Source organism: Neovison vison, chromosome 6 (genome assembly GCF_020171115.1).
Source record: "Neovison vison isolate M4711 chromosome 6, ASM_NN_V1, whole genome shotgun sequence".
Taxonomy (NCBI): Eukaryota; Metazoa; Chordata; class Mammalia; order Carnivora; family Mustelidae; genus Neogale; species Neogale vison.
The window spans coordinates 21,553,664-21,560,281 of NC_058096.1; the positions used below are offsets into that span (position 1 = coordinate 21,553,664).

The window sequence follows — 6,618 nt, forward strand, 5'->3', positions numbered from 1 at the left end:
TGGAACTGAAGAATTAACAACAAATTAAGCCAACAAAAAACACACACAAGAAGGAAAATGATCAAGATTAGAGCAGCAATCAATGAGAGAGAAACTAGTAGAACACATCAATTAAACCAGAAAATTTTTTTGAAAGAATCAATAAGATCAATAAACAATTGGCCAAACTAATCCTAAAGAAAAGAGAGAGGACTCAAATTAATGAAATTATGAATGAAAAGGGAGAGATCATGACTAACACCAAAAAATTGAAACAAACTTCAGAAGTTATTATCAATTGTTATATGCCAATAAGTTAAGCAACCTAGAAGAAATGGATGCATTTCTGAAAATCGATAAACCTCCAAAACTGAATCAGGAAGAAATTGACATCCTGCATAGACCACTATCTAGTAACAAGATTGAAACAGTGATCAAAAAGTTCCCAAAAAACAAGAGCCCAGGACCTGATGGATTCCCAGGAGAATTCTACCAAACATTCAAAGAAGAAATAATACCTATTCTCCTGAAGCTGTTTCAAAAGATAGAAACAGAGGAAAAACTTCCAGACTCTTTGAATGAAGCCAGCATTACCCTGATCCCAATAGGCAAAAACCCCACCAAAAAGGAGAATTCAGACCAATACCCACAATAAATATGGATGTCAAGATTCTCAACAAGATGCTAGCTAATAGGATCTAACAGTACTTTAAAAAAGATTATCAACCATGACCAGGTAGGATTTGTCCATGGGATGCAAGGGTGGTTCAACATTCACAAATCAATCAATGAGATAGAGCAAATCAATAAGACAAGAGAGAAGAACCACATGGTCCTCTCAATTGCTACAGAAAAACCAACTGACAAGATACAGCATCCATTCCAGATTAAAATGATTCAAAATATAAGGATACAGGGAACACTCCTTAACTTCACAAAATCTATCTATGAAAAACACAGAGCAACTATAATCCTCAATGGGGAAAAGTTGACAGCCTTCCCTTTGAGATCAGGAACATGACAAGGATGTCCACTCTCACCACCGTTATTCAACATAGTACTAGAAGTCCTAGAAACAAAAATCAGATAACAAAAAGAAATAAAATGTATTCAAATTACCAAAGAAGAAGTAAAACTCTCTTCTCAGATGTCATGATACTTTTTTATGGAAAACCCAAAAGACTCCACCCCCAAACTACTAGAACTCATACAGCAATTCAATAATGTGGAGGGATACAAAATCAATGTATACAAATGAGTTGCTTTCTTATACACTAACAATGAAAAAATAGAAATGGAAATTAGACAATTGATTCCATTTACTATAGCACCAATAACCATCAGATAACTGGGAGTAAACCTAACCAAAGAGGTAAAGGATCTGTACTCCAAGAACTACAGAACACTCATGAGAGAAATTGAAGAAGACACAAAAAGTTGGAAGACCATCCCATGCTCATGGATCTGAAGAATAAACATTGTTATAATGTCTGTCCTGCCTAGAACCATCTATACATTCAATGCCATCACTATCAAAATTCTGCCAGCATTTTTCAAAGAGTTAGAACAAACAATCCTAAAATTTGTATGGAACCAGAAGAGACCCCAAGTTGCTAAGGAAATGTTGAAGAAGAAAAGCAAAACTAGGGGCATCACCATTCTCTTACACCATTTACAAAGATAAACTTGAAATAGATAAAAGACCTCAAAGTGAGACAGGAATCCATCAGAATCCTAGAGGAGAACGTAGGCAGTAACCTCTTCAGTACTGCCACAGCAACTTCTTTCAAGATATTTCTCCAAAGGCAAAATAAACTTTGGGGGCTTCATCAAGATAAAATGCTTCTGATCTCATTTCTTCAATTCCAATGTTTAAAAACAAAACCTCTTAAAACAATTCTATTTTCCTGTTTAATTACTTAAAAATTAATTTATTAATTTATTAGATTTTTTCTAAATATGCAACAATTCTTTCTTCACCCTGACACTACTCATGTTTTTCCTAACCAAAATTTGTTCTTCCCAACTAGATAAAAAGCTTTAGTAAGTTAGAAGCACTTGTGTATGTGTGTATGTGTGTGTGTGTGCATGCACATGTGTATATGTGTGTGTATGTAATATTACTCAGCAATTAGACAAGTCACTGGAGAGTAAGATATTTTTATATCAGATTTCTAAATATAACACTATCACATCATGAGTGAATATATATACGTAATGTTAATTAACTATGTAGTCCTATCATACAGAAAAAGTTTTCAATTTAAATATTGTATTTGTATTGATTTGTATTAATTCTTGAAATTTGTATTGATTCTTGTTATTATTACCCGATAATAATGATGAAAGATCAAAACCAGAAGTAACTTGTGGGTTATGATTTAGTTTCCATAAATTAGTAATAATAATAATTGATAAACTGTTATGATCATAAGCCAAATTGGTTCTGTTATGGAGTGTATTTATCTTTTGTTTGGCAATTTTTAAATAATTTCTTCTGAGTTTTTAGCTCATCTGTGCGCTTGGTGACTTAGTTTAGTCTTTCTACTTGGAAATTTTATTTGGAAAAATTTTTTACATGATGCAATATTTTAGTTATTTTTATTAGCTTTACAACTTAATGCTATTATTTCTTCTCTGGGGTTTCAGGGGACATAGAAAAGTAGCAAAGGGAAGAAGTATGGCATAAAAATATTGACTTATTCATTTATGCAAAATAAACTTTATATAGATATCCTTAAAATTAACCATGGCTTCTCTCAACATCATCAAATCAAATGCCAGAATTTCTTTCCCTTGATGGAATGTCTTATGTTATAAAAATTACATTGTTTTCTTCTGATATGAATGAACATTTGATTGCATGTCTACTACTACATTCAAAATTACTTCCCTCAGCACTGAAATAATTGCTATGCTGTCTTCTATATATTTTATTGTTGATGGAATACCCCATGAACTGTATTATATAATCATCTTTTCCTTATGTACTTGAGGTTTTCTTTCTTCCCCTTAGGTAGTGAGGTTTTACCACTGTCTTCTTATTTGTACTAAATAAAATAATTTTTATGACACAATGTTAGATTATAACTAACACTTGCACAACTAAAAAATTAAGCAGCAACCAGGAAAACAAGAATGATAACAAATCCATAAAGGTAGTATTAGAATGTAAGACCAATATTGAAATGTATCTTAATCAATTCTTATTAAATGCAAATAATAATTACTATCAAAAGTTGATATTGCAATATTATTATAAATTCTAATTTTGACTTAAAATTCTAGATCTATACTGAAAGTGAGAACTAAGCAATGGGAAAAATAGAGGGAAATAAAACCACATTTTTTTTGGCAACAAAATAAAAATTGAAATTCAGAAGTTTCACAAAATATGAATTTTAGGTATTCAAATGAAAAAGAGAAGGATAAAGGCCAAAAATAAAATATAAAGTGTATGTTCAAATGCAACAAAATAATTTAAAAAGGAAGTGGTAGAATTATATTAGAAAAAAAATTAGAAAAATAAAAGAAAAAAAAATTAGAAAAAAATTAGAAAAATAAAAGAACAAAGACATGCATACAATTATAAATAGAAAAAAATTAGAAAAATAATTAGAAAATATTAGAAAAAATTTAGAAAAATAAAAGAACAATATAAATATAACACTATCACATCATGAGTGAATATATATACATAATGTTAATTAACTATGTAGTTAAATTAGAAAAAAAATTAGAAAAATAAAAGAAAAAAGATACAATTATAAATAAAGTATCAGAAACTCAGATTTTTAAAAACTGAGATGTACAATGATTATATCTTTCCACTGTTACACAAAACACAAGTCAATATCAAAGCAGTCTTTGTAAAATTGGGCTTTCTTACCCATACGTCTTGAGACCTCATTCATAGTATACAGGAGAGATTATAGGTGATTTTAATTACAATGCACTTAATTCAATGAGTTTGTTTTTGACATTTGTTATATTTGATAACTTATAGAGACAAAAGAAAGTTTCCAATTTTAATTCTTTCTCCATGAGATGTTGTCCAGTTTATAATAGGTTTTTGGAAAAATCTTGAGGGGAAAGTAGGCACCAAAATAACAACTTCAAGGTAAAGCTAGTCATTTAGATGACAATTGTGGTGACAATTCCATTTAGCCATGATTGTGAAAAATCTACTTATCATTCTAATTAAGAAACCATTGGTTTGAACTTGATGGGTCCAATATGGGCTGCCCAGCCATGGGAGGCTGATTTGCCTCCATCTTATGTGCTGTCTGTCCTTGGTGACTGCACGTCCTGGTCCTCATGGCAGGCACCCAGGGGCAGGGGCTGGCAATGGTGATAGTCTGCTTGTGGTCACTGCTGCTGGGCTACAGCAAATCCACCTGCAGATACTGTCTCCCCTCAGCCACTAGCGCATCTTTTTTGACTACAGCAATGGCCAGGGGAGGCTGAGGAAAATGTGGATGAAGATGCTCATCATTCAGAGGCTAAGGTGGCGAGTTTGAGAGCAGTGGAGGTACAGAATTGCTCCTGTGTGGTTGAATCAGAAGGCAACCAAGAACAGAAACAGGTGCACCTACCAAAAAGCTGCCTAAATCCATGCGAGGTGCAGTTTGTTGGCAAAGAAAAAGAATGTGACTGTATACAACAGAAAGCTCTGGAAGAATTAAAACAACTAGGAAATAGGAAAGAAATAGAAGACTATGAAAAAAAAAAGATAGAAAGAAAGGTAATTGCTAAAGAAACGTACAAGGAATGGGTTCAGGAAAAGAATGAACAGTAAAGAAAAAGGGATCAAAAATTAATAAAGAAATGGAAGTAAACACAGTAGAGGAACTGGTGAAGAAACATCTGCAAGAAAAGGTAGAAGAAAAATATCAAGAATGGTTGAAGAAAAAATGTTGGAAAACGTGATAAGAAGAAAAGGAAAAAAAAATAATGGTAAGGTGAATTACAGGGAAAAAAGGAAATAGCAGAAAGAAAGTTTAAGGAGTGGTTGGAAAATTCAAAAAAATAAACCTTGTCTGGCTGCAGAGAGCTATGGTTATGCCAATGGAAAACACAGAATTTTAATTGAGAACCAGTATTTTATAATCCATTCCATGGAAATCCATCCGTATGTCTCCTTCTAAAAAGCTGAGGACCTACGAGGAAAGAGGATGAAAAGGTCTGTGAACGTCAGCCGAGGAACTCATAGCCTCTGGTGATGCGGAGAGTGGGAAGCTGTCTTTACTTTGGAACTCAGTGCAGAATACAAAGACAGTGGATGTGGGAAATGCTTTTACCTGGAGCTAATTTTAAACTTAGCATCATTTTTCACTGTTCAGTCAGCCCCTCAACATTTGATGTGATTATGGGCAAGTTGAAAATTTTGCATTTGTGTATGTTGTTCTTGGAGTTAATTGAGGAAGGTGTTTTAGATATTTTCATTTTTAAAAGTGCTTTAAGCTTGATCTTGGCATATTGTTTCATAGGATAAGTGACTGAATATCTAAGGATTGTGTTTATATTTAGCTTGTATCAAAACTACACTGTAATACCAATAAAAAAGACAGTTTATGTTCTGTTAAAAAAAATCCACTGAATATGAAGACATACTTGTTTAAATACATATGTCCATGCTTTATTGAATGTTACATGTTAGTGTTTTATTAAATGTTCTACTTAAAGATATTAATAAATTAATTTTTTCACAAACTGTATTAATTCTGAAATTTGACATGAGAAAATTGAGATAATTCTCTTCTGTGTGCAAGTTTTCACTCGCTCGGTTGACTTAAATATTTTCTCTAATAACTCTTTAGATCACCCTACAAATCTTTTGTCATTAACTGTAGTAAGCTTTAGTAGGTTAGATAAAAGGCCTTGTAAACTAATGTTTCCTAAACAAGGAGCAGAAATCTGTCACACAGATTAATTTTTCAGATTAATTTTTTTAATTTTAATTTTAAACAGTAATATTCTTATTTTTATTTTCAGTATTGATAGAAAAAATAAGAAAGAAACAGTTAAACATTTTGTATATTTTTAGATATATTAATGAATATTGAGTAAAATAACAATAATGAAAAGTAGCTTGAAGATAATTTCAAATTCAAAACTTAATTTAACATATAAATGGACATTCACATTTAACATTAGAAAATTCTAAAACAAATTATCCTATTTACCTTATTATATCAGATAAAATTAATAGAGATATTTACTGACATTTATAATATATTACTAACATATTCATGTTTTCATTATTTTATGGCCACATAGCATTTTATTATTTCATTATATGTATATTCAATTGTTCCTTTACTTCTCTGCTAGAAAGTGTTTAGAATAATTATATTCCTGTTGTAGTTACGCTGCTGTGAACACTCAGGTTTACTTGAAGCAGTGTTTATATATGTGAATATTTAAGTTAAGTTTCTACCAATGGAACTGTTTTGTTAAATGCCATGAGATACCTAATGTTTAAGATATTTTTTAAATTGCAAAAAAGTGTAAATTATTTAATTACCTGGGTACAATTAGTTTATACATTGTTGCAGCGTCTAGTATTCTATTTTAAAATATACGGCATGCATATGAAAAACAAAATCACTTTAGAGAAAATTGCAGGTTAATGTTTCT

The 6,618-nt window shown here is 31.2% G+C and overlaps 1 pseudogene; it reads left to right on the forward strand.

Moving 5' to 3' along the window:
- The first annotated feature begins 313 nt into the window (after positions 1-313).
- LOC122910011 lies at positions 314-5,201 on the forward strand (annotated as a pseudogene).
- The last annotated feature ends 1,417 nt before the right edge of the window (positions 5,202-6,618 follow it).